The sequence below is a fragment of the Pinus tabuliformis genome, chromosome 2_2 (assembly GCF_031772625.1).
Source record: "Pinus tabuliformis cultivar Carrire ecotype Pingquan chromosome 2_2, CPIR1, whole genome shotgun sequence".
NCBI classification, from domain to species: domain Eukaryota; kingdom Viridiplantae; phylum Streptophyta; class Pinopsida; order Pinales; family Pinaceae; genus Pinus; species Pinus tabuliformis.
The window spans coordinates 437009109-437034127 of NC_142300.1; positions in this window are offsets into that span (position 1 = coordinate 437009109).

Genomic DNA, 25019 nt, shown 5'->3' on the forward strand with positions numbered 1-25019 from the left:
GTTTCAAACCATGAAACTTGGAAGATACAGATAGAATATATTCATAAAACTGTGGTTCAAATTTTTGACCTAGGTTCACTATAATTTCATATATAATATCTAAGGAAGTTAGGCTTCTTGAATGCTCATGAAACATACTTCAAACATGTCAACATGGAAATTTAGCTATGAATTTTCATATATGATGTTTCAGATAATGAAATTTGTATGATATAGATGAAATATCTTCATGTATATATGTTTAAAATTACAGAGCTTGGTTTGTTATAATTTAAGAGATGTTCTCCAAGGAATTTAGGATTCTTCAATGCTCTTGAAACATGATTCAAACAAGCCATCTTGATATACTATGAAATATGGAGGAAACTAAAAAGATATCTCAAGGTACCATTGGTAGAAATTCTAGACCTTGGTTCACTATAATTTCAAAGATATGAACTAAGGACGTTAGTGTTACTGAATTTTCTTGAAACATGCTTCAAATAGGTCAGCTTGGTTTTTTTCCTATAACTTTGTTTCTGAGATGTTTAAATTGTAAAATACGGAGGAGATAGAGAAAATATATCAGATTTCATATCTTGTGTCACTATAATTTCATATACATGATTTTCGGAATTTAGTGTTCCTGAATGCTCCTAAAACATGCTTCAAACAAGTTAGTTTGAAATTTTTGTTATAAATTTCTTTCTATTATGTTTCAAACTATGAAATATGGAGGACGTGGAAAAGCGATCTTTAGGTATCTATGGTATAAATTTTAGAACTAGATTTGGAAAATATGATACATGACATGTTGTGAAAGTTCATTCTTGGGAAGAAGCCAAAACAAACAAATTTTTTGAGAAGTATACATGGTAAAGGAAGAAACAAAAAGTAGACCTAGTGAAGGTAAAAGAAAATACTAAACCTGGTGAAGGTAGTAGTAGCAAGTAGACTTGGAGAAAGAAAAAGTAGCTAACAAAGATTGTGAAGAAAAGCAAATTTCGTGAAGTAGGTTGGTGCCTATGAATATTTGCAATAGTGGGGATTGGCATTTGATGCGGGAGCATCTCACCTCTAAGTCAAAACTCTTTTTCTTTTTTTTTGTAAGTGTAGGTAGTGCCTTTCTTTTCTATTTATGATAAACAAGGAGACCAGATACATCATTTTGGTGGCCTCAACCTGCCCCGAAGGGAAACCAGGTCTGTTGGCCACCTTAGTTTGCTATAAGCATTCCAAAAACAAAATTTAACGAGTCTTTCCATACTGGCTATATGCACTATACAACTGAAACTACCTATTAAGCTACTAACATGCATAAAACTATGAAAATAAGAAGTTCAAAAACCACATAAGAGCCTCAAGAGGATCATTCCTTTCTGGTGCCTGTATTCTGGTCCATGTCCATGGGAGTATCCATTTGTTCCTCCTGACTTGGGTTAGTATGAACCATCCGGGACAGCAGCTGATGCATCTCCTCCAGTTTGTTGTTCTGCTTGATCATTATGACCTGGAAGTTTTTCATTTCTTTCTGCAAATTTGGCATACCGTTTGCGATTTCCACCATTTCCTTCGCTACCTGTTCTAGTGCCTTTGCCAGGAGGCATTTTAGTACCCAGTAGATATGTAGAGACTACCTATACAGAGTCAGCCTTCCCTGTGTATTCCCTAGATCTCTAATCATTTCTGCCCATTCTTCAGTCTCGGATTTAGACTGTTCCTCCAACACACTGGTTTCCATGTCTTGGATGATTCGGCGGATATCCTCACTCGTGCCTTCCCGTTAAGCTATTGCCACTTCCTAGACTGTTTTTAGGGTAGACCTTCTCCCTTTGCTCTGGTTACTTGGAACTTATGTTGGCATGCTTCCTTGATTCCCTTGCCTTGGTCGACCTCTGCCTCCACGTCCTCTGCCGCGACCCGGGCGCGCCATCCTGTTTTCTACCCTCTCCTGTTGACAATTATCAATCATAGGTATCAGTTTTTTAAGTTTCTTATCAACGTCTCCCACTACAATTTTCCCTTTGGGAATTCCTCTTCTCCTACTGCAGTCACCGTCATTTTTTTGGATTTGACGTTGATCACCATTATCTGGATACAAGAGGTGTATAAGGCCCTCTGTCATGCGGATCAACTGGTGGGCTAAGGGCATAATTTTTGAATCCTCTCTTTCAGATTTCCCCTCTACTTTTGCAGTGAATTGCTTGCCATAGTTTCCCAGGTTACTTCTCGGACTGTGCTCCCGGCTACAGTTTCCCTGTTCATCAAGGATCCCCTCCCAATTCTGACCCAGAATCCCCTCACAATGTATTGCATAGGGGCGGGCGAACTCGCTTGAGCCCTTTTCGTCTTCAGGGGCTTCACATGAATTAAACTTATCCATTCTACCTACTATGACAGAGAAAAGGGGTGCAGGGGTCTCAGGTTTCACATACCCGAAATCGCTAACCTCCCTGATGGCTCCTCCTGGCTGCGCTGCGCTCTGCTCCACTTTCGTCCCGCATAGATTACCCCTTCTCTTACACTTTGCCACCTTCATATAATACCTCTTCGCTGACCTTCTCACTCTTCCATTACCGCCGCCACTACTACTAATCTTCTGCATTCCACCTCCCCCACTCCAATTTCTTGAGACTTGTGCTGACCTACTATTCATTATTTTGGCTGGAAGGGCAGCTTCATACTTGTGGTTGCATCTGGCTATCCTTCCATGATCATAATCACTCCTGCCACCTTCACCTACCTTATTCCACATCCTGATCGGGAGCCATCTGTCTCTATTGCCTTTGATTCGTGTCTTCATGATTGTCCTGGTTGAGAATCGTTCTTAGCTGTTCTAATTCTAAATCTTCTGAGTGCATAGACCATATATTATCCATTTTCCTTCCTTGTTCCTGGCAACCCCAGTTCGCAAGAAAATCTGCTGCTTTGTTAGCCTCTCTTCTAACATGCTTAATGATCATATATTCAAATCTTCTTAGGATAATTTCCAGTTCTTGGATTAGACTGGCCGTTCTCCAGCTCTACATAACCTTGTCCCATGAGGTCCCATTGTTAAGTTTTTTGAGTACTTGTATAACCATTTGGGAATCTCCTTCCACTTCCAGGTTATTATATCCATTTCTGATTTCTATCTTTAATCCTTGACGTACTGCCATCAATTCAGCCTCATTGTTACTCATAATGCCTCCATTGTCTGCGTAGATCCATTTTGTTCTTCCTTGATCATCCCTAAACAGACCTCCAATCCCTGCTGGGCCTGGGTTTCCTTTAGAGGCTCCGTCGAAGTTTAACTTTATGAATCCAACCGAGGGGTGGGAGAAATGCAGGGTGCCGTTATATCCTGTCCTGGGTTCTTTCCACATCTGTGGAGCCACCATCCCTTGATGCAAGTTTAGCTTCTTTAAAATCTGCTCTTCTTCCAATGTCATTTCCGAGTAGTCTCCATTCCAAGTATCCACAAGTATAGTCTCATGAATATGGCTCAAGGTTTTTCCCTAGATTTGGTCTTTTGTCATCTCTTTGTTTTGGAAAGTTCTTCTGTTTCTTTCTTTCTAGATCATCCACATATTCATTCCTACTGTAAGGCTCCAAGCTCGTCTAACCACCGGGCTCGTAAATTGTCTGCTTCCCCAAATTTTGATAGTGTTTTTAATGCTCTGTTGATCTCTATGGGTTTTTCCAAAGAGCATCCTGACCTCTTCCCACTGTTTCTGAGCTTCTTTACATGAGTTTAGGAGGTGTTCTTGCATTTCCTATTCTTGTTTGCATAGAATACATCTGGGGGGGGCCATGTATGCCTCTCTTTTGGAGTTGGTCCCAGGTCAGGATATGACCTTTGGTAACCAACCATATGAAATGTGCCACTTTCAGCCACCAATTGCTATTCCATATTTGTTTCCAAGTGACTATCATATCCTTTGGTTCTCTAGAAATTAGAAGATGGTAAGCTTCTTTGATTGAAAAGTTTCCTTTTATTGTGTGTCCCCATCTCAGAATGTCTGGTCTAGATCTTATAGGTATTCTCCTTGTCTGCATTTCCTTTTGATATAACTCTTTTTGCTCTCCAACTATTTGATCCATCCATTCTTCCAGATTCTTCCAGATTCTCCATACTTCATCTTGGCTCTCCATCTTCCAGAAGTCCCTTACTAAATTCATTCCATTCTCAGCTGCTTTTTGGCCTATGTCTGTTAGGGCTTGCAATCCATTCAATCTTTCTCTTTGCTGCCAGGCCTCCTCCCAAAACCTGGCTGAGCTGCCATCCCTGATTTCCCAAAAAGCATGCCTAGTTATTATTTCTTTGTTGAGACTGGCTAGATTCCAGATTGTCGACCCTTTCGGTGTATCCCTTATTCTTAATATTTCCTCTGGTTTTGTAGGCATATTATATTTTTTTGTCCATATTCTTTTCCATAGATCATTTCCTCCATTCAGCCAGCGCCACCATAGCTTAGCACCCATTGCATGATTCAGGATATAGGGATCTCTAAGGCCTAATCCTCCCTCCATCTTGCTTTTCACTAAATCCTTCCATGATACTAAAGACCACTTTCTTTGATCCTTCTGACCTCCCCATATGAATTTTTTGAAGATCTCTGTCATCTTTGCACACGCTCCTTTTGGGGCTGCCATTGCCGATAGTTGATATATTGGGATTGATTGAAGGATTGCCTTAACTAAAACAGTTCTGCCCGCAAAATTCAGAGTTCTGAAAGACCAATTTGCTAGTTTTTTAGCAATTTTCTCAATGGTTTGTTGCCAATTTGACATCCTCAAGGGGTTCAGGGCTAACGGTGTTCCAAGATATCTTGTTGGGAGTTCTCCTGAATGGAATCCCAGAGTTCTTGTCAAAAAAAAATTATATTTCCAGCAGTGTTGAAAAAATATGTGCAGGACTTGTCGTTGTTGATTTGCATGCCTGAAGCTGTCATAAAAAGGTCTAAAATTTCTTTGATTCTATGGGCTTCTCTGAGGGACACTTTACAAAACAACATAATGTCATCTACAAATTGCTGATGGGTAATAGGAAGGTTGTTACCCCATATTTGGATTCCCTTGAGCTTTCTTTCTCTTACTTCTTTTTTGATGTATCTTCCTAGGCCTTCTACAGCTATGATGAACAGGAAAGGAGACAAAGGATCCCCCTGTCAGAGACCTCTAGATGCTTGAAAAGGCTGGGAGGGGGTTCCATTCACAAGGATGGAGAAATTGGTAGACGAGATCATGGTAGAAATCCATTCAATCCATCTATTACAAAAGCCAAAAGCCCTTAAAACTTCTTTCAGGTACTTCCAATTTAGACGGTCATAAGCTTTTGAGAGGTCAAGTTTAATCATCATACCTGCTTCCTTTTTAACTTTCAAAGAGTGCACTACTTCTTGGGAGACCACAAGTCCATCCAAGATTTGCCGACCTTCAACGAAGCCAGTTTGTTCCAGGGAAATAATGCTAGATAAGATAGGCTTGAGTCTCTTAGCCATTAAGGTAGCTATTATCTTATATATCACATTACAAAGGGCAATGGGTCTAAAGCCCTGGGGGACTTCAGACTTAGTTTCTTTAGGAATTAGAGATAAGAGAGTTGAGTTTAGGCTTGTACTTACCTTCTGGTTCCTTCTTGATTCTTCCACTACATCCAATATGTCTTGGCCCAAGAAGTCCCATCCTGCTTGATAGAATTCCGCCGTGAATCCATCAGGGCCTGGGGCTTTATTCTTTTTCAACCCTTTCACTATCTCCTCTACTTCTTCTAAAGTGGTTGCCCTCATCAGGGCTAGGTTTTGTTCTCTAGTGATCCTGCTCGGGATCTCTTTACAGATTCTTTCAATAGCTTCTCCACGGACTACATTGGGTTCCGTGAGGAGATCCTTGAAATGCTTCACCAAGACTTGTTCTATTTCCTCATGCTGTGTAACTCTTGTCCCTGCTTCATCTTTAATAGAGAAAATTCTATTTCTTTGCCTTCTTTGAATCATTGCTTGGTGGAAGAACTTTGTATTCCGTTCCCCTTCTCTTAACCAATTTACCCTAGATTTTTGCCTCCACAAGATTTCTTCTTGTTTTCACCTCTCTTCCAGTTGCCCTATCAAGATCCCTTCCTCTCTGGCCAGGTCATCACTTCTACCTATATTTATTATTTCTTGTTGGATTTGCTTCATCTTCTGGTCTAGCAGCTGTTGATCTTTGAGTATATGTCCAAATTCCTCCTTGTTCCATTTCTTGATGTTTCCTTTCAGTTCTTTTAGTTTCATCTGAAATGTCTGCATTCTGTTTCTTCCTCTCTGACTACTTTGTTTCCACCATTCTTCTACTTTCTTCATGAAATTTTTATCCCTGAGCCAGAAGGCTTCGAACCTAAAGGGTTTTCTCTTAGGGCTAGCTTTAATGTCCAGTTCAACTTTAATCGGCCAATGATCCGATCCCATTCCAAGAAGAATCGCAGCTTCAATGAAAATGTCCCAATTTATGATCTGTTCTGACATTAGGAATCGATCTAGTTTGGAGGCGATCTAGTGTCTGCCTCCCCTCCTGTTATTCCATGTATAGATTCTATTTGTTGTCTGTATGTCTACAAGCCTTTGTTCTGCTATCCAATCTCCGAAGGCTTCCATGTCTACCTCTGTTCTTCTGAGCCCACCCTTTTTTTCGTTTAATGATTTTATCATATTGAAGTCTCCTCCCACTATCCAAGGTAAAGTTGGATACAGGGATCACATGACTACCAGGTTTTGAAGGAACACCCTACGTTCGCTCTGTATATGGGGTCCATATACATTAGATAAGAGGATCCATTCTTGAGAGCCTAGAATTTTGAATCTACCTGAGAGGATGTGTGGTATGCTAGTCCAGCCTTCAAATTGGACTTCCTCTGGGTTCCAGAGGATTGCTACTCCTCCTGCACTACCTGCCGCATCTTGTCCAATGATCTCATAATGTGGCTTGAAATTGCTCATCACTTCTTTTAGTTTGCTTTCTCGTAATTTTGTTTCTTGGATTAGCATTATATTTGGTTTATCTCTTTTGAGTCTCTCTTTCAGATATCTTTGTTTTCCCTTACTATTTAGCCCTCTAATATTCCAGGTTGTAATAATCATTTCAATAGTTTGAGGGGTTGTTGGAAAACCTCCGACAAAGGTACAACTTTTCCTGAATTCACCAACATATCTCCTACCATTTGAATGGTCTCACTCATAGGTCTCCTTCCTCTTTTCCTTCCACCCTTCCCTGTGATTCCTGTTTCTGTGTTCTGATCTCCTTGTGATCCAAGTTGCTCTGGTTGCTTTGTTGTCCATCTCCCTCGTTTTTCTTTGTATCTTTGGAACATGTCTTTATAGAGCTGTTTCTGGTCATCTGGTATGAACCGTTCATCCAGATGCTTCCATTCCTGTAGGAGTTTCCTCATGATCTGTTCCTCCTCTCCTTCTTGTTCCTACTGGGGATCTATTTCCATTTGGATTTGTTCTTGCTCCCGATCTCCCTTCTCTCCCTCTTTTTCCAGTTCTATGTTATTCAGTTCCTTGTTTTCCTTTTTATTTTCTTTCTGGATTTCTCCTATTTCTTCTTCCTCTTCTTCACCTTCCACTTCCATTTCTAAATCTCGTAGGACCTCAAACTGGTTCTGGCTTTTCTGGTTACCTTCTGAATAAGAAGGATTTAGTTTGGTTTTTCCTTTTTGGGGTCTCTTTCTTCTCTGTACTTCTGTAAACCCTCCCCTGTTTCCTTCATTCGTCTTCTTTTCCTGCTCTGTACTTCTCTTTTCGTCCCCCTGATTTATTGGAGTGTTGACTTCATTCATCGGACAATGTTTAAACAAATGGCCATACTCATGGCACCATCTGCACCTGAAAGGAATGTGTTCATAATCGACTGGCTGTTGCCAAACTTCATCATGATATTCTATTTCAATATGATCCGACAGTGGTTCTGTGATATTCATGTAGACACAGATCCTGGCGTATGATGTATATCTGCCTCTCTTGGTGGTTTCTGCTACCTTCACAAAGGTCCCGATTGAGTTCCCAATTCCTTCTAAAATCTCTGGATCCCAGAACTCTATCGGGAGTCCAAAAAGTCTGACCCAAACTGGTGCTGCTAACATTTTTTCCTTTTCCGGATTGTAGCACTCTTCCCATTGCCTCATGAATAGTCCTGCGTTATTGAAGAAATATGGACCCTCTTCAAATATCCTCTCCTTATCCTCCAGATTTGCAAATATTACTGTAAAAAAACCCTTAGCCCCTAATTTAAGATCTATATGCCCTTTGGGTTTCCACTTCTGTTGTATCCATTTCATCAAATCTTTCTCAGACGGCCATGTTCCTACAAACTTGCAAATAAGTGCATGGTCTTTCATGTATCCTCTGTACTCCTCTAATTTATTGTTTGGAACTACGAACCTGGGTTTTTTGGTTGCCCTCGGTAGGCACTTGTTCCCTGTCCTCGCTTGCCATACTGCTCCCATCACCGGCGCGTCCTTGCGTGATTTCCAGGCCCACCGTTTGTACCGATTTGACTTGATTCCCCTGCTGTGATCTCCTTGTAGGAGGGGATCTCTCCTCCCCACTTGCTTCAGTCATTCCCTCACAGTCTAGCCTGATCTCAGTGGCTTCTTCCCTTATTTTGACTAACAATGTATTGTTGTATGATTCCGCAGGTGGATACGGGATCCCCTGCACCTAGCCAGGAGTAGGTCCGCCTGGGTTGCCTATTCCCATGCCCTAACCCTAGTTTCCCGTCGCTTTTCTCAGTTCACCCTTTTGCAACACCATGTTCTCTTTGTTTCTGTAATTTCAAAGTCAAAACTCTTTTTTACTAGACCTAGGAGTTTCATTTACTAAGGGAGTTGGTTCCCTAAATTGGATTTGATTATTTAATTTAAATGTATTTGCTATGTTTTTAGGAGAATTGTATATAAGTGATGAGAATTAGGAATTTTGTAATAAACTCTACTCTTTAGGATAGATCTCAAGAATGTTTGAGAGAGTTAGATAGGTTTGAGAGTTAGTTAGATCTCTTGGAGAAATATATGGATCTAGAGGATCTATAAATAGAAATAGTTGAGGATTTTGTGGATCTAGACTAATTATGTTTAAAAAATCCTATTTCTATAATTATGTAACCAAAAGCATGTGATAGGTATGTAGAAAGTGTGGAGAGAGTCAAGAGTAGAGGAGTGAGGCCAAGTGGGACAAAAGGGACAAAGGGGCCGAAGTAATGTAAATTAGTGTAGGAGAGGGCCTTTTGTAAAGTTATATGTGTGATACAATAAAACACTTTGTTTCGAGTGTTTTAAATCCTATATTAACCAAGATTGTTCCTTGTGTGAATTCCTATTATAATGGGTGTTGAGTCTTGAAAATGTCATTCATTTCCATTACACTTTCACTATTATGTCCATTATATCACCTCCATTTCACCTCCATTTCACTACTATGTCACCACATTCATCCCACTTTCATTATCATTGGGCCACATTTATGTTTTTTCAATCTTTATTAATTCTAAGCCTTTTAAGTGAATTTGTGGTTAAAAATTAGAAAATAATGTGCATATGCTTATACCTAACAAATGGGTTGAGATTGTTGACATGTATAGGTTGAAAGGAGGCTTCTAGAAGACCCTTATGTGGCACTCTAAGGCCAAATTCGAATTTGAGTGGAAAGAATCATGGGATCATGAGGATATGTGTCACATCTCCTAATTGTATTGTAACTCTAAGAAGACATGTGTCTTATCAGTTCCTATTTTGATTAGGACTCTAGAGGTAGGGGGAGAGATTCATGGACTCTCATTAATGAGATGGCTTCTCATCTTTTTGTATAAATAGGAGATCTCTCTCCTTCATTTGTTAGCTTAGAGCTTAGAGCTTAGAGTTCTTAGTTCTTAAGTGTTTTAGCTTGTGAGTTCTTTAGCTTGGAGTTTGTAGTTCTTCCTTGATGGCTTTTGAAAGCTTTGGAGAACTTTGTTGTACTTTGTAATTTTGAAGAATTTGAATAAAGCTTTGATGTTCTCAACATGGAAGGAGATGTGAAGTAGATGTCATGGAGCATATTAGAATGTAAGGTAGAGTAGATTTCATTTTGTAAATTTTGCTTTGATTTCATTATGTCATTTGATTGCTTTCAAGTTGGTAGATTAGATTTTTCATTCATGCAATTTTAATTCATGCAAGTGTGTTCAACCAGTTGATTCTAGATTAGTAATGCACATAGCTTTTTAATGACTAATGACATGATAGGAATCATCTTGTCCTTCTGCTGATTTATTTTCTGAGTTCTAATTCCAGCATTGTTATTTCTTTCAGTTTTGTTTTGCTCATTTACTTTCATGCAATTTAGATATCATATTACTCAGCTTGTTTATGATTACTCCCCATAGGCAGATTGAGTTGAAGGGTAAAGGATCAGAACAGGGGTTGAAGTAGTGTGATTAGTTAAATCTTAGTTTCCTTTTATGCAATTTAATTTCCTGCAATTTAGATATCATATTACTCAGCTTGTTTATGATTACTCCCCATAGGCAGATTGAGTTGAAGGGTAAAGGATCATAACAGGGGTTGAAGTAGTGTGATTTAGTTGCTTTGCTTTCAGTCTTTGAGTTGCTTTAAGTTCAGCTTTTACTTTCTTTTTCATACAGCAGCAAGGATACTGGGTTTCATAGTCACTAGCTCATTGATTGGTTGTTGCATTCTATTTTGATTGAAGTAGCTACATATTTACACTTTTGTTTAAGTATAATTCCATCAGTAACATGTTTTAAGATCTTTTGAAGTGCTAAGTTTTGGAAGTTATCATTAGGGACATAGGCCTTGTCTTGAAATCTCTATCCATACTTGTCCTTTAAAAGTATTCTTAAGACCTTAGAATAGGATTTCCATTTGCATTAGACACTTTAGGAAACCAACAAAAACAAAACCCCAAAACAAAATAAAATCTATAAAACAACGAAGTAAGAAAAAGGTTAACTAAGCACATATGGTGCACCACACTTCATCAGTTTACGATACCCGGATTGATAATTTATGTAGAGCAATTTAAGACGTTAAATTGACTAGACAATGGGCAACTGTATTTCAATGAATTATATTGACTAAGGGTGTATTATAGACATGAAGCAGATAATTTCAAGAGGAAGAGTGTTTCAAGAACACATATCGTAGTTAATTCAGAGGGGGATGAAACCTTGGGAATAAAGATGAACCCTTCCCTTCAAATTTGAAGTGATTAATGCCACAAGCATTGATCAATAGTGTGATCAATGATCGGGATTCCATAAAGGATTGGGTGGAAAAGAAAGTTCATTATAAAGGCATAATATAAGAATGGAGGTTTATAAATCATGAAGGAATTAGTTTCCTTTGAGTTAGAGCATATTAGAGGCACAAAGGAAGCATGGTGGATCATTGTGTTAAGGCTTGAAAATAGAATGTCGAGATCAGAGTACAATGGGCCAAGTATAGAGGGTGAGCCTGTAGTGAAAGTCGGACACAGAGTATAGTAGAGAGGGGCAACAAATTATCTTATTTAACCTTTAATGAAAGTGTGTCAACTAACAAAGGTTGAGAAACATAACTCAAAGTTTTTTCGGAACAATCGCGTTAAGAAACGGCGTCGGGTTGATATGTCCTGGAGGTTCTTCCCAGAATAACAAAGGAGAAATGTATAAGGATAGACGAGATAAGTAGGCATTGGGAAAACATGGCATTAGACCAATAAGAAAAGCATTGGGATGATATGGCTTACAACATGTCAGTGAATGTCAGTAGACTATCAAAGAACAGAGACAAGAAAATTTTTGTTCCCAGGAGTTTGTTACTCATACAATTAAAGGAGAGCGCATAAAGGAATAGTTGGGTTGGTGAGGACCAGGATGACATGGATGTTTTTCAACATGTAAATCACTAAGGTGATGGATAGTACATTCATTAAAGGAGGAGATTGACAAGGGGACTCGCTAGTACTATTAACTCCTCCTGGAGGTTAGTGCGTGTGCGCTTTAAAAAGGAACTGAGGTTGGCAATTGATGGCAGTTGGTATCAATAGTTGATGGGAATAGTTCTTGTTACTCGGAGTCTGTTTCCTGAAAGTAAATGCCTTAGCACATCGTTAGGAAGAGCAATGGTGACATGGATTCGAGATGATGTGTAAAATGATCACGTCGAAAGGCAAGAAATGAACGCCCAATAGAAAACAAAGAAAGCGATCCAATTGTGTATACTATGTGTTGAATAACTATTGAGCTGTCTCGAATGATTGGAGGATTAAAAAATGCAGGGAATATAGGGTTTGGTTATATGTTGTGGTTGTAAGGAAACTATTGCAACATAGCTTGAATAAAGGTAAGGAGCTTATATTGACAATTCTCCCTGTGCACTTATTATATAGAAGATTTGAGGCTATGGTGGGCCTTTTTTCTCGCACATATCATATGGAAATATTGTGGCTCTTGTGGCTATATTGAATAGGTAATAAACCCTGATTTTTATATTACCCGTGAGGCTCCTCTCACTTAATTTTAAATGGGGATTTATCTCCCTAATTTGGATTTAAGGAACCACATTTTGACTAAGAGTCTGGTACTATATGTTTTTAGGTTCTCTTAATTAGCACAACCAGTTTTAGCTTGGCATCATTTGGTATCAGAGCTAGAAAGCTCTATAATTTAAAAGTCTTCAGTGGATGAAACATAAAGCTTTTTGAAGAAATAGAGATTGCAGATAAGTTTGGACATGGTTTTAATTTTTTTGTTGAAGTAGAGGAAAGATGATTGAAGGAAGAACATTGATGTTCTTTAAGGCACATATTAAGTTTAATTTTTCTCTTTGAATCATAGGATATTTGTTTTGGGGGGATAGAAATTGAATAGGAATTTGATTTTCCCTGTGAAGTTTATTTTGGAAGGAATTTGTAGAAAGAAGTTGCAAATATTGGACAAGGTCAAAATTCTTTTAATCTGAGAATATATATAGAGGAATGCATTAGGAAAAGGCAGAGGTGATTTGCAGAGGACTTAGATCAAAACAATATGGTCTTGAAGAATATATTGACAAGTATTAATTTTTTTTATGTTGACCCTAGTCATATGTATTTGTGTTTATAGGTAGCAGCTATACATTAAGTAGGCCAATTAGAAGGAGAAATTGTGACAGAACCCAACAACAAGATGAAATTGTTGAAATGAGGTTAGTAAAGGGGAAGAGAGAGGCAAGTGGATGAAATTGTGGAAGCCTGATAACTTTGAAAGATGAATAGAGGATGTGCTCTAGTAGAAGAAAGGAGGAGAGGCTCTACTATAGAGAAATGGAAGAGGACAACTTCCAACAGCTAAGGTTGTAAGGAAATTTCACAGTGAGTGTTGATAGAATTTCCAAGAGGAAGAGAAGAGGATACCAAGGGGAGAACTTGGTATTGTAGAAAATAGTAGACTTGTTACAAGATGAAGAAGGATTTCTGCATCTCACAGGTGAACAAGGAGAGTTCACCAAAAGAAAAGGTAAATATGACTATTGATGACCATGTGATGGGTTCAAAGGAAAGTCATAGTCAAAGAGGAAAGAATGTCAAATCGTTTGGCATAAAGGAGATAACCGAAGAGGAACTTGAGAAGGAGATGGTTGAGTTAAGGGAAGAACTCAATCATGTGAAGAAGTTGCTACAGGAAATCTAGGAAGATCAGAGTTATGGCCAAAAAATGAAGTAAAAGAAGGTGATATGGCCTCCACTACAAAAGGAGTTGAGGCAGAGAATGCATGAAAAATTGAAGGAATAACTCATAGCAGCGAAGTATAATTCAAATGTTTATGTACAAGGCTTGTACATTGATGAAGAAGCTACTAGAAATGTGTAGAAGAATTTATTGACAGTCTGACAAACTATTTGATTAGTTCATATAAACATGAGGATATGATGACAGAGGCATCAAATGAGGCTAAGGATCCTTATTTTTTTAAAACTAATGATTTGTGTGTGATTGCAAGTAATGAACAACACTCAATTGACATGTTTATACAAAGTGATGAAGAAACAAAGCTACTAGAAGAGATGGTTGTGATTGAGGAATTCTTGCTTAAGCATGTGTTTGAAGATGTTGAAGATGGAAAAATATTGGAAGCTTCCATGAAAGATGATGATGGTGCAAAATTCCCTTAAAAATATAATGCTATGGAAGATAGAGTAAGGAAGAAAAGTTCCATGAGAAAGGAATCAAAGTTTAATATTTTTAGTGATCTCACAACAGAGATCATATTCTTAGAGGATTGGTTCGATAATCCAAAGCCAAGTGGTGAAGAAAGTGCAAACATGACAAGCTTTGGTAGTTTAAAGGAAGATGAGATGAAGATGCAGTGCAACCAATGAGGAACATCAACAACAAATATTTATAGAGTATGTACCAGCCAAAGGACAAATTGTACATAGATATTGAAGAAATAAGGAAGTTGATGATGAAGGTGTCTTAGAGGAGTCATATTGCAGAAAGAAGGAAAGTTAACAAAAAAATGGAGATGATAGAATGAATCTACATCAACAAGGAAGGGGGAGAACTACAACATAAATTTTGGAAGCCTGGAAAAATGAAGAAGACAACAACAAAACAATAGCAACATGACATAACAAATGATCGATTACTTACTAAAGTTTTGGATTCAGGAGGATTTCATCAACATATGAAGGAACATGGTCAGGGTACCATGAATCATTTTCACCTTGGAAGTATGATGTAGGAGCATCTAACCTCCAATTCAAACCTCTTTTTGACTAGACATAAGGGTTTAATTTAATAAGGGAGTTGATCCCTAAATTGGATTTGATTATTTAATTTAAATGACTTTCCTATGTTTTTAGGAGAATTGTATATAAGTGATGAGAATGAGGAAAGTTGTAATTATATCTACTCCTTAGGAGACATCTTGAGAATATTTGAGAGAGTTAGAAAGGTTTGAGATTTAGTTAGATCTCTTGGAAAAATATATGGATCTAGAGGATCTAGAAATATAAATAGTTGAGGATTTTGTGGATCTAGACTAATTATGGTCCAAAATCCTATTTGTATAATTATGTAACCAAAATCATGTAATAGGTATGTAAAAAGTGCGGAGAGAGTCGAGAGTAGAGGAGTGAGGCCAAGTGGGCTAAAAGGGCGAAAGGGGCCGAATTAATGTAAATTAGGCCAAGAGAGGGCCCTTTGTAAAATTTTCTATGTGGTACAATAAAACACACTATTTTGAGTGATTTGTTTTAAATCCTATGTTAACTAAGCCTATTCCTTGTGTGAATTTTTCTTATAATGGGCAATTGTATTTCTATGAATCATATTGAATAAGGGTGTATTGCAGATGTGTAACATATAAGATCGGGAGGGAGAGCATTTCAAGAATGAACATTAGAGTTAATTCAGAGGGGGCTAAAAACTTAAGAATAGAGTTGAACCTTGTACTTCAAAGTCGAAGCAATTAAGGCCATGGTCATTGATCAATAGTGTGATGAATGATTGAGATTTCATTAAAAAAATGAGCAGAAAAGACAACTCATTATAGAGGCATAATGGCAGCATGGAGATTTAGAAACCGTGAATGAATTAGTTTCCTTTAAGTTAAAGCATATTAAATGCACAACAGAAGCATGCAGATCATTGTTTTAAGGCTTGAAGACAAAAGGCTGAGATCAAAGTATAATGGGCCAAGTACAAAGGGTGAGCTTGTAGAAGAAGTTGACCACAGAGTATAGCAGAGAGGGGAAAAGACTTAGCTTATTTAACCTTTGATGAAAGGGTGTCAACTAATGAAGGTTGGGAAAATAAACTTAAAGTTTTTTCAAAACAATCCCATTAAGATATGGCGTCGAGCTCGGATGTGTCTCACAGGTTCTTTTGCAGAAGAATAGAGGAGAAGTGTGTTAATTTTCAGATTGTTCTATGTTATATCAATTACCTTAGCCCAATTCAATACTTCAATTAACAATATTTTCAATAACAATTAGTCTTACCATTCATCAACAGTGATTGAAGATAGAACAATAAATTTAATGACAAAGGAGAAAATCAACACATCAACAAGAGACATTGGGTTTGGACAAACACTAGGGGAAAACCCTTTGAAATTCTTCTTCTATTAGATCGTCATAAAATGTTCAGTAGAGAGTAATATGAGGCTCATACAATATCATCAACAAAAAAACATAATAACATTCAAAAATAAGTTTCCAACATCATAATGTATCAGAGAAAACGTTTCCCATCTGCGGTCAACTACATTCAATTTCAGTCAAACTTCCCTGTCACATGCATGGGGAGTTGTGCGAGTAACTGGAGGCTTCCAGTTGCAACCTTGATGATTGTAAGCCAATGAATATGTTTGAATTTACCCTATTATGTGCCTGCAACTGTAATCCAAAAACCCTAAAACATATGCAAGCCTCAGACCCTGTAATTTCAAACTTTTTGCAAACTTTTGTTGTCATCCTTGCCTCAAACTTGTGCAAGTCAATCAATAAAGAAAATAAGAAGAATATGCTCGGTGATTTCCAAATGAGATTGAGGTGACTTGTATTTATAGGCTTCCATGGGTGACCAATTTTCTTTAGGCCTGACCTTGTCCAAATGTGCATGTGTCAGCTTTCCTTCATAAGTACACTTTCCCTTGTCTGATTTGAGTGATATTAAGGTTGCTTTTGGTCCTCTCAAAAATAAAAAATCAATGCAATCATCATCTCCATAAAATGAGTTTTCCAAAGTGGAATTTTACCATATTTTCATATTTTAACACTTCCTCTCAACTAAGAAGAATTCCACCTGTCAATATCTGACCATTGATCAACATGTCATGAATATCCTATCGCCATATCATGTCCCATCTCTGCTCAACTCTATCTGTTGAAAAATTCTCAAATCTAAAGAAGAAGAATCATTGGGAGCTAACGCTACCACCCTCTACATTGTTGGAGAGCATATCTCAATTTGAAACCACATCAAGGAGTACAACTCAACCTAGAATCTCATGGAGGGGGCTAAATATCTCTAACCCCATATCGAGCAATATTTTATATAAGGGAGCACATCTCAACCCATCATATTTCCTACTGATATTCCCACAATGACTCTTAAGAGACATGTGGTAGAACACCTACATCATAATTTGAGCTTGGGTGAGATACCTAACTTACCAAAAGGTAAGGATCACACACCCCTAAGCCTCCTCAACCCGTTGGCCAGACAGGGAGGGATACTCCCAACAGACCCTGCTTGTGGGTATCATGCCAAATGGGGTATACTCTAAAAAGACTAATATAGGGAAGAAACATCTCCAACCCTATGGGTAATATATAGGGATGATACCCTATTGTCTAAATATCCCTCAACCCTAGGAGCCCTCTATCTCAATTCCATACCCTAGGAGCTCAAATAGGGGGAAATAGATGGCTCAGTGTCCTTGATCAACGATGCCCCTTATTAGGAGGGGTCACATACATAAGTCCAAGTTACTCTCTGAAGACCAATAACTTCCCTTTCGACAAAGCCTTGGTAAGAATATTTGCAATCTACTCATATGTCGATATGTGATGGAGTCTAATGACTCCTCTTTGCACCCATGTCTCGAATGAAGTGATATTGAATCTATATGTGCTTGGACTTGTCATGAAATATGGGATTCTCTTTGATATGGATCCTACTCTTATTGTTGCAATATATCACTGTAGTATCCAATACCTACACAAATATCTCTCCAAAGAGCTTCCTCGACCAAACAACTTTGCAGCTAGCCATGCTAGAGGCAATATATTCTTCTTCGACAATCCTCAATGCTATAGACTTCTGCTTCCTAAGTTCCTTCTCATCCAATATATCATGGCATATCCAAGGCTAAACCAACATTGAGACGTACTCTCCCTATTGACAATGTTTCCTGCCCAGTCAGCATCTATGTATCTATGAATTCAAACATCTATGGAAGAATATCTCAAACCAAGTGTGATCGTCCCATGAAAATATATTAAAATGTGTTTTCCAGTGATCCAGTGTGCATGGAGAGGGTTAGTCATGAATTGACTCAATGTATTCATTGGATAGAATATGTCCAAATGGGTTGTCACTAGGAACATCAAAGCCCTAATCAATTGTTTATACTTTGATGGATTCACCAAATTGGGTCCTGCAATTTCTCCACATAAATTCTTGAATTTCATTTCCATCAGTGTGGGTAGTGACTTGCATTTTGTCATTCCAAATCTTTCCAGTAGCTTCACAACATATTTTTCTTGTGAAAGGAAAATCTCATCCGGTATTTGCCACACCTCAAGATCTAGAAAGAAGTGCATGAGTCCAAGGTCCTTCATCTCAAATTCATAGGTTATCTCCCTCTCACACTTGATCATAATAGGATCACTACCTACCAAGAATAGATTGTCAACATATAAACTAAAATCAATGGAAAGTGTTGGACTACCTTGAAGTAGAGGTTAGGATCAATATTGCTTCTTGTGAATCCCAGCTTCACCAAATAAATGTCTATGTGGGTGTACCATGCTCTGGAGGCTTTCTTCAAACCATACAATACCTTATTCAACCTACAAACATGTGTCCTTTGATCCTCTACTCCAAATCCATGTGATGCTCAACATACACTTATTCTTGTAACATGACATAGATGAATGCAATCTTCACATCCATCTGATGAAGGGTCCATCATTGACTTGTAGCAAGAGAAAATATCAAATAAATGGTTATACATCGAGCCACATTAGAAAATATATCATAATAATATTCTCCCTCTTTCTAGGAGAATCCTCGAGCCACAAATCTTTACCTGTCTTTCTCAATGCTACCATCAACTTCGTGCTTGATCTTGAATAGCCACTTCAAAGTTACCATGAATTTCCCCTTTGGTCTTGAAACAACATCCCATACGTCATTCTTCACAATTGATTCATATTCTTTGGTCATAGAATCATTCCAAACTTGTTCTTTTACAACTTCTTCAAAGGTGGGAGGTTCAAAATGAATCATGGTGCTCATGGCTGCAACATATCGTTCATACCTACATGGCTTCTTCCTTTATGTAAATGATATTTGAATAGGAACATGTCTCTCATTATATTGTAAAGTATCATGAAGCCAAAGTGGCCTCTTCTTGGGAGGAGGATTGCATGGAGGAAGATCTAAGGGAACCATGGGCTCCATGGAATCATCAATAATATATGTCTCGGATTTGGGCATGGAAGGACCATCTAAAATATCCATATCATCATTCTCCTTAGGAGGAGGAGGCAGACGAAGGTCCCTTGATTTTCCAAGGGCAGTATCTTCATCGAATGTAACATCCCTTCTCATTTTAACCTTCCTTTGACTAGGAATATATATTCTAAATGATTTAGAATTTTCACAATATCCAACAAACGTACCTTTTCTTCTCAAGGCTTCCAACTTGTTTCTTTTATCGTTTGTCACATGAAAGTATCCAACGTAGCCAAAGATACATAAATGACCAACATCAGGCTTGACACTTATGAATACATCTTCAGGGGTATTTTTTTCCAATGCCTGATGAGGTAACCTATTTTGAACATATACGATGAAATTTTTGCTTCTCCACAAAGAAACTTCAACAACTTTTGATCATGGGGCATGACATGGGAAACTTCTATAATGGACCCATTCTTTCTTTCAGACACTCAATTTTATTTGGGAGTATAGGGCACAATTTTCTCTTTCTTGATACCCTCCTTCTTTCAAAAGTCAATGAACTCCTTTGATGTGTACTCTCCACCATTGTCGGACTTGGATATTTTGATTTTCTTCCCTATTTGATTTTTGACCAAGGCTTTGAACTCCTTGAACATTTCAAATGCTTCATCCTTGTGCTTCAAATAATATACTGATGTCTTTCTTAAGAAGTCGTCGATGAAGGTGATGTAGTAGAGATGGCCACCAATAGAATGTACAGGCATCGAACCACCTATGTCGAAATGGATGAGATGGAGGATGTTATTTGTCTTGTTCTTGTTAGAGGGGAATGGTCCCCTTGTCTTCTTTGCACTGGCATAACCTAGACATACTCCATCATCTTGGGCTTGAACCTTGGGAACCCCTAAGACCAATTTCTCAAATTTTGGAAGAGCATCATAATGTAGATAGGCCAATCTTCGATGCCATAGCTCACTTAGATGATTAGAATCATGGACCAATGCTAGAAATGGTATTCCAGTAACCTTGTAGAGTCCTTCATATCTTGATCCTAATGTGAATGCATCTCTCATAGGTAATCCAACTAGCCTAGTAAGAACCTTTCCCTTGATCAAGGCAACCCTCATCCCTTTGTCTTCCAAAGTAGATACTGATACCAAATTCTTCTTCAACCCTCGCACATACATTACATCATGGAGAAAAATAGATTCTCCTAAATTAAAATGAAACTTGACGGACCCAAAACCTTTAATGGGATGAGGGGAGTTGTCTCCAAGAATGATTTTCAAATTCGACTCCCTCTCTACCAAATTATAGAGAACTTCCTTATAACCAAAGAAGTGATGAGTGGCCCCACTATCAACCAACCAACTATTTCCCGAATCCGAAGGATATGAACTAGCAAGGGCAAAAATAAGAATATATTTATATTGATTCACAACATTTCTTTCATACCTAGAGAATTTTTACTTCTTGTGTGGACGACGATCTTCTTCATGATCACTTGAAGCATCTCTTCTTCTTCTTTCATCTCTTCCATTGTGATCATTCCTTTGGTCATATCGTTGAACTTGTTGTTGTTTCTAATAGTATTGTATCATGGTCCATTATTATTCTCAGGGAAATCTCAAGCATAGTGGCCTTTCTTATGACAATTGTATCATCTCGATGTGCAAAAAATCCTTCCTTCTATTTCGATTTTGAAGAGGAGGCTTTCTTGAATTTGATGGACCTCCTTTTCCTTTCTTCTTCTTCTTTTCATGAGGGATGAATGCAATGGGATCTCCTTCCTCATGCTTTTGAATCCTTCCTCCTAATATCATCCTTGATTCTTCTTGACTAAGCTTTCAAAAAATTTCATTAAATGATGGGAGGACATTGTTGTTACTTATAGTAGTAATAAAGGTTTCCAAAATAGGAGGGACACCTCTTAGAGTCACAATCACCAATTCCTTTTCAAACACATATTCCCCAACTCTTTTCAATTGATCTCTAATACGAGATATCCTCATTATGTAGGATTGTGCAAACTCTCCTTTGTTCATATTTGTGTCTTTGAGTTGATCTTTAAAGGAGATGGTTTCTTCAAATTATTGACTTCATACATGCTATATACCTTATCATACATGTCCTTAGACCTTCTCAAGTTTCCAACATATGCAATTAAATTATCTTGTAAACCATCAGCTATGATTTTCTTTGCTTTTAACTCACCTTTCTTGTGCTTGTTCTTGGCAGCAGTGGAAGCATTCTCTGGAGGCTCAGGTACTTTTCCTTGAATGTAGTCCAAAACATCATTGTTATCAGCTATGATCTCCAACCTGACTTTCCATGCAACAAAATTAGATGAGTCACCCAAATTCTCATTTTCCATGAAGAAGGAAGTCATCTTGACTTGGCTAGATTGGCTCCTTCAACTTTCCCAAAGGTTATTGCTTCAATGTTTCTCTCCTTTTGGACTTGTCCTTCACCTTAGCTCTGATCCCATGTTAAATTTTCAGATTGTTCTATGTTGTATCAATTACTTTAGCCCAATTCAATACTTCAATTAGAAATATTTTCAATAGCAATTAGTCTTTTCATTCATCAACAATAATTAAAGATAGAAAATAAATGTAATGACAAAGGAGACAAACAAGACATCAACAAGAGACACCATGTTTGGTCAAAGACTAGGGAAAAACCCCACAAGGGGAGAAACCCTTTGAAATTATTCTTATATTAGATTGTCATAAAATGTTCAACAGAGAGTACTATGAGCCCAATATAATATCATCATCAAAACAACCCATTAACATTCAAAAATAAGTTTTCAACATCATAATATATCAGAGACAACTTTTCCCATCTTCAGTCAATTGTGGTCAACTTCGGGCAATGGTAAATTTCAATCAAACTTCTCGATCGCATGCATGAGGAGTTGTGTGAGAGACTGGAGGCTTCGAGATGCACCCTTTATGACTACAAGTTAGCAATTAATGCTTGAATTTTCCCTGTTACAGGCCTACGACTTTAATCCAAAAACCCTAAAACAGATGCGAGCCTCGGACCTTGTAATTGCATACTTTTTGTGAACTTTTGTTGTCCTCCCTGCCTCAGACCTATGCAAGCCAATTAATGAAGAAGAGAAGAAGAAGATTCTTGGTGATGTCCAAACGAGCTTGAGGTCATGTTGATTCCTCGAAAATCGCTGCATCAACATCGGGGAAAACCACCCGGTCCAGACCTTAAAGGAAACTCCTTTTCCATTTGGTGTGGTGGCTCCGACTGGATATAATGGGACCAGTTTCCCAATGATTTGTAAATAGGATGGATAAGTGGTTGATTTTCTATTATCTAATGATAATGATGGATGATTTATTCTAAAATGCAAAATTATAAACAACTAATCTATCCCAGGAAATTTCCACTTTAGTGTAACTTTTGATGATCTTTATCTACAAATAGGCATATAGATGACTCTATTGATAAATAAAGACATTAATTCATATGATAATTACTTTGTTCAAGTAGTTGAACAAAGTAATCATTAAAACATTATTACAATATTCTTCATATATCATTGACATAAACATGATTGAAAGAATAAAATTCCTTAAACATTCAATAGTGATAAGGATAAGGACTGTTGTTAAAACACATACATATATCAAATGATAGCAAGATTGAATAAATGCTGATTTATAAAAGAATGGAACAAAGACATAGATAATAGTACCATATGTAATTTGAATCCCTTCCAATATCAATTGCATTCAGATTCCGCCTTCAAACTTAGAAATACTCTCACAGAAAGCAATAGTGCATATCTTATCAAAGCATTCTTCATTAAAATTCAGAATATAGGCCTAGTCTTCATAAAAATATATATCGGAAGCACAATAGTGTGACTCCTAATTCAAGTTTTATACAAAAATTGAGGACCCTTTCTAAAGACATGAAAGGGTCTATAAATACTATCTAAGCTAACTGATTATGAAACAAAAATGCTATGATGTGGTATAACCAAATCATGAAAATCTCCTTGAAATAAGCATGCTTGCAGTCAGTAAACTGATTCATTGTTTCGAGTGATCATCCTTTGGTTTGAGCTGGCATATAGCAAGCATTGATTGCAATTCTGGAGGGTGACTCAAACGTGAATGCAGTTGGGCTGAATACGTAGCGTCATGAATTTTGGGAGTTATGTAGCTGATTGCATCGGTTAAACATTTCAGTGCTTCTTTTTGACTATGTGGTTTAACCAAGAAAAACCAAAAGGTGTCCCAAGTTAAACTTTGGATAACTGCGATTAATCTTTCCTTCTTTTATAACTCCTTCTTGCATGACTGTTCCAGTGCTTTGGATGATGGCAATTTACCTAGAGTGCATTCTGAAATCAAATTAGACAGATAAAGAGTATCGTTAATTAATTCAATCAAATTACCAGTTATTGATTTGCATCTCGAAGTTTCCCTTTCTGCTTTCATCAATTGGGATTGCCATTCTAGGAAAAGAATTTCTTTGTGTGATTCTAGAATTTTAGGTAGATTTGCAACTTGCCCTTCATTGGTTTCTTGCAAGGCAAGAAAATTTGTTAATATCTTATTGGCCTATTCCAAATTCTACCTTGCGTCAACTGATTTGTCAATCATTGAAGAAGAAATTTCACAGAGGGGCTCAGCAAGAGAAATATTATGACATAGTAAATTTAACTGTTTAATCAATGCCCTATTGATCTGGAGAGCTTCGGATCTGAACTCTGTTGGTTGAGGAAGACTTTTGAACTTTTCTATTTGTTGAGTCAGTTGAGCGATTTGCTCATCTTTTGTTTTGCTCAATTGCTCATTTGTTGTCTTTAGCTTGGCCAATGCTAAAGATAATTCTTTTTGTTTCTGTACTGCACTTTGGTCTATCCTCTGCTTCTCCTTGAGCAATTTCTCATTTAGCTACTTATTTGATTGCTATTGCACTGCTAACTGTTGTTCCAATTGCTCTATTCTCTGTTGCTTTTCGGATCCCTGTGCTTCCAATGAAACAATTGTTTGATCTTTTTCTTTGAGTAAATTACTAACTTATGATACTTTATCCATAGTAGCTACTAAGTATTCCCTGGCATATTGAGAGAGTTTTGTAAGGTCTTTAGAAAGATTAATTTCTTCTTTCCATACCACATTAGCCATTTGTGTTTGTGCAGGTAAAAGAGAGGATTGATCAAACTTTCTCTTCTTCCTTTGTCTTTTTACTACAGCCTTATGTTTGGGGCTGTAAAAGAAATCTAAAGGTGGTATGTCTTCTACATGTAGGATGATTTCATGAGATGGATTTTCTGGAATTATCTCCATATCTTTCTGAATGATGGGTGGGCCACTGGTTCCTTCAGTTGGAACCGTACTAGTTGATGTTTTGTGACCAGTTGTCACTCCAGGCGTGCTGGATCCTTGTAAATTCTCAGTGTTGCTTATAATGGAATCAAACTGTTGCCATTCTTGAAGAAGCTTGGGATCAATCTGAGTATCTATATTCATGAGTTGACTATCTTTTCCCTGTTACTATTTTTGTTCCTATCCCTGTTTCTACTCCTATTCCTATTTCTGTTCCTGTTCGGAGGTTTTTTCCACATCGGAAATATTTCCAGTAACTATTTGTTCAATCTGACTGGATGACTGGGCTTTAGGATCTGTGACTAAGAGGTCTAAAGGCAGAGTTTGCAACCTCTGCTCTCTAAGCCTATTAAACACTTCTAATCCTTCATCTTGATATTTGATTCTAGCCAATGATTTAACTTGAAATAAAGATTGGGCTGAGGAAAATAGATCATCGAAGTCATCCTTCTCATGATCAAACTTTGCAAGCTTGGCTTGTTCAAGAACATTATAGGCAAC